This window comes from Elaeis guineensis, chromosome 6, assembly GCF_000442705.2.
Source record: "Elaeis guineensis isolate ETL-2024a chromosome 6, EG11, whole genome shotgun sequence".
Lineage (NCBI taxonomy): Eukaryota > Viridiplantae > Streptophyta > Magnoliopsida > Arecales > Arecaceae > Elaeis > Elaeis guineensis.
In genome coordinates this window covers 19,512,023-19,516,908 of record NC_025998.2, presented here as the reverse complement: position 1 = coordinate 19,516,908, position 4,886 = coordinate 19,512,023, and the positions used below count along the sequence as shown (strand labels likewise).

At 36.3% G+C, this 4,886-nt stretch overlaps 1 pseudogene; it reads right to left on the bottom strand.

Moving 5' to 3' along the window:
- Positions 1 to 2,868: 2,868 nt before the first annotated feature.
- On the bottom strand, positions 2,869 to 3,811 carry LOC140858689 (putative ripening-related protein 1; annotated as a pseudogene).
- Positions 3,812 to 4,886: the final 1,075 nt, after the last annotated feature.

The following is a 4,886-nucleotide window of genomic DNA, read 5'->3' as shown; positions in this document are numbered from 1 at the left end:
TCATGGAATGTTAAGATTGTAAGAGATTTTAATGCCTTGCATATTCTTTAGGACCTTGTCCTAAGGAGTTTGCGGCCATCATGTATCCAATCCGAGTATTAGGTTTGAAACGTGATAGTTATCAGGCCGTAGTTTTCTCTCTGCTCCAAATCTATGATAGGCAAAGCATTTCATCTATGTCGCAACCTCCATTGCAAGCCTGCTTGGTGCTATGGTGGCAAACCAGAATGCTGTCAGAATTACACAAACTTTTTTTTTTGTGAAAGAATTTTAGTCAAACATTAAAAGAGTTTCAGTAAAGCAATGTTTTTGATTAAAAAATATTAAAAGAGTTTAAGTTCTATTTAAATACTACTTATAAGATTAAGAATAAGAAATTGACTTATTGAGAGTCTGGTTGGATTAGCTTATTAATTTATGATGTAGATGAAGGAGAAAACTCAAAAGCATGTGATAGCTATCCTAAGATAAATTTCTAACCTTCATGTCAGTGTTTATCAGAAATTCTATCCTAAGATACAATCGGGATACCCTTTCTTGAAGCATAATCATGGAGAGAGTTAACAAATCTTTCAATACTTAGTAAAGAAAACAGAAGAGATGAATATACTTAAACACCAAAGAGAGGAAGTAGGAGAGAGAGCAAAGACTTGAGAAGAGAAATGTGCCCCATGCCGTTCAAACTCATGATCTTATATAGACCATGGGAAGATGTGAATAAAGGGATGCTTTGACCAATCGATCAATCAATTGATCTTAGCTAAGCACCTTCAAATTCGAAAGTAACTCAACTTTGGTGTATGTCCTTTCTAATACTCATAGAGAGTCTTTCTTTATCCTTTGATAAAATTCTATTAAAAAATAATGTAGAAGTCAAAGAGCTTCTCTCCATAACTTTTTTGAAATATAAAACTAATGATCATGGCATTAACCATGTTCAAAGGAGTTTTGTTCTTCTATTCAGCTACACCATTAGATTGAGAAGAGTAAGGAGAGTTAACTTCATGAATTATACTATGCTCTTCTTAGAATATAGCAAATTCATTAGAAGTGTACTCTTCTTGACGATCAAATCTTAGGATTTTGATCTTCTTTTCAATTTGGTTTTTAACCTCAGCTTTGAAAATCTTAAACTTATCAAAAACTTCATCCTTGATCTTTAAAATACAGAAATGACAATATTTAGAGAAGTCATTTATAAAGATCACAAAATAATGACTACCTCCACAGGTTTCTATAAGAGTCACAAACATCACCATAAATTAGTTTATAGAGTTGAGTATTTTGATGAGGGATGGATTTGAAAGATTTCCAAGCTTATTTGGATTAAGCATATTTCTTACACTTAGATTTATGATCAATTTTGAATTTAAGAATAAGATTAAGATTGAATATCTTTTAAATGGATTTGAAATTTATATGTCCTAGTGTACCATGCCAAACTTCACAAGATGTAGAATTTAATAAGATTGATTGAGAAGGATTTGAAGAAGAATTTTTATTAACTAAAGGAGAAATTACATTGAGTTTGAATAATTTCTCAAATACAAATCCTTTCTCGATAAATATATCACCTTAAATAATTACAATCTTATTGAACTCTAATATAATTTTATATTCTAATTATACTAATAAGAACCAACTAATGAGGTTTCTTCTAATGTCAGGAATATACTGTACGTCTCGAAGGATAATCATTTTTCTTAAGATAAATCTTAGGTTCATATTTCCTCTATCCAAAATATTGACAACTATTCCACTTTCCATCTTCACACGTCCACCACTTGAGTCTTGATAAGAGGAAAAAATGCTCTATCAATGCAAACATGGATGTTGGAAGCAGAGTCTAACCACTAATCAGTGATTTTATAGGTAAAGTTAACTAATGAGACAACAGATACTAACCTAAAGATGGATTGTTCTCCTTCAACCATACTGATCGAAGGTTTAGTTTGAGGTTGGTTCTTCTTCTTCTTAATCATAACCTTTTTCTTCTTCTTATAGAAGCACTGACGTGCAAGATTGTTGTCTCGGCCACAAGCAAAGCAAAAACTTTCATCAGAAAGTTTTTTGATTCCTATGGTTTGAGAACTAGGTTTAGACTGGTTCTAGAATCTACCTCTTTTTCTCTTACCCTTGATTTTGAACTTCTTAGGTTTAAAGGTATAGTTCAAGCCATAATGCCAATCTACAAAAGTCATTGCACACATTCCACAATAGGGAGTACTAATGTCTTGCAAAGACGATCGACAGCCGTAGGAAGTTTAGAAATAACTTGACGACTCTTATATATCAACTTCTTAGCTGAATTCCAAATCACGACTTTGCATCTTCTCTATCTTCTTCTCACTTATACATAAATCCTTTCATTAATAAATAGAGAAAAGCTTCTTGCTTCGTCCATTTTCATTTTTCCAGCTCAAAAAAAAAAAAGAAAAAGAAAGGTATATGTGCTGTTGGCCGCCATGGAAGAGAAGCATACCTTAAACAAAGGAAGAAGCTTAAATGGTCTGTTTGAAAATATGGTGGAATAAAGCCTCATCGTTATGGCTTGAGACGTTTGGATAGAACTTGTGATTATTGGACGTTGCTCCCTACCTGGTCTACTTTTTTGTTTTCCTCTGTATTTTCTGCTGTTGCAGTGAGATATGCAAAAATTGACCCAACCTCACGTGTCATACGTTTGGATCAGCAATTTTGTCAGTTCAGGTTAGGTGTGGATCAAATTTTTTGACCAAATTTTTTTTAAGCTGACCGAAAGAAGAGTTTCATTTGCAGTTTTGATCTTATGTGACTAAATGGATGACCATGATAAAAGAGATGAGAAGAAATACTGGAATTTGTTAGACAATTGTCATCTGACATAAAACAAACCACGGTCATATACATGGAATGGTGGCACAATGAACTGCTTGATTTCAAAGGTGTGTTTTGTCTGGACTCATAAGCAATCGACCCTTCAAATGCTCCAACAAATTAATAACTTTGCGCACATCAAATCTAATTGCTAATATTCTTGGGTTGGTAAAATTATGTGATGTATTAAAACAAGAATATATTCCCATATAAGAAATTACATCTTGTTTCATACCATCATTAACTCATCCTAGATCATCAAAGACAGACCTGCAGCCTACTAGATGCGATGCATACGGGCATGCAAAACACATCCACCATGGAAACATTCACATTTAAACTGTATCTTTTGCTTCCATGAATCACTCATCAGACCATGTGATGTCATAATCACCAACATCTGAGCCGGAGATGCCCAATGCCTTCCACACAGCGGGTGATGCATCCACAATGTTGTTGGGACATGGTGGCTGGAAGTCATGATCCGAGTCGCAACCATGAACAGAATCACACTCATCAACACTTTAGCTAATACAGAGTTACCATTTGCATTGATTTGATGTTCTTAGGCAGCGTCTACCATGGTTATACCATCCAGTAGAAAGAGCTACAACCAATTCATCATCACTATGGTATTGGTTGTCACACTCCGAAGGACCTCCACCATCCCCACCTTCCGCAAAGCTGTTGATGGTCATGGTGGCTCGAGTGTGTTTGGTCAGAGGTGGCGAGCAATGATACCGGGGATACATCTTCCCAGCCTTGCAGCAATCAGAGTCGTGCTCTGTGTTACAGTGACCAGTCTTGCCACGTAAATACCCGCTTGGAGTGCATTCGCAAAGGATGGAGGAATAGCGAAAGCAGGTGCAGAGCTTAAGGCTTGCAATAAGTAGCACGAAGAGCATTGCTATTGGAGAATTTGCCATTGTGGTGAATGTAATGAAGTTTTCTGTGGTTTTTGTGATGGTTGTGAATTTCATGGGTGGGTATTTATAAGTAGATTTTCCCCTGTTGCATGTCTAATGAAGTGAAAATAACGGCAAGGTGTGAGAAGGGATTTAGTTAACCCAATCCCCACGGCCCTTCTTTCTCTTGATTAGTCATTCTTTTTGATGTTGGAAAGAACCTTAATCAAAATATAATCTAGTGAGAGCATACACCGTGCCTGCTAAGGTCGGTTAATATTCAAGACATTTTCACATAGCCAAAAGAAGATTCCATAATATTTTTTCTCCTATGGTCTGAATTAACAATTAGCGTACGGCAAGATCCCTCTTATCTATATCAGACAGGTATTAAATTGCCCACAGAAGTTATCCCAATGGTAATAAGACGCCATCAAATACTTGAGAATAACAGCTTCTTGGGGCGTGGATGATATCATAACCCAGCTACATCAAAGGGGCCTACCATTTCATTGCAATCTCCTCTCTACGTTGTCTTTACGTTGTCTTATTGGACAAATACTTGATATCTTTTTCATGATTTTTATGGTTAAGCTTTCAAACAAACACCGTTATTGTTATAATACTTTCTTTAAGAGTGATATGCGCGTGTGTGTGTGTGAGAGAGAGAGAGAGCGAGATGCACCAACCAATGACTGAATCCAGACACTCTGCTTGCTCATTAGAGGGATGTGAGGCAACCAACAGTTTCTCCCTATCAACTTCATGCTCAGATGTTTCCATACCCTGTTTTGCATTCTCTATAGACATACAGGTATCCACTCACAAAGCAAACAGAAGGATTAGTGTCACGCGTTGTTAACAAGGTAAAAACGGCTAAAACTCATCCATTCAATTTGTTATCACCCTTAGGTTTGCTCTCTGCTCCGACTCCAACATCGGCAAAGCATTTCATCCATGTCACAATCTCTATTGCAAGCCTGCTTGGTAATATGGCAGCAGACCCGAAAGTTGCCAACCGGGAAAGTTATACTCCAAGTACATTTGATCCCACCCAGTTACTAGAAGCACACCGGCAACCTTTTAGCAGCTATTATGTGACATACCAATAGCGCATAAAACTTG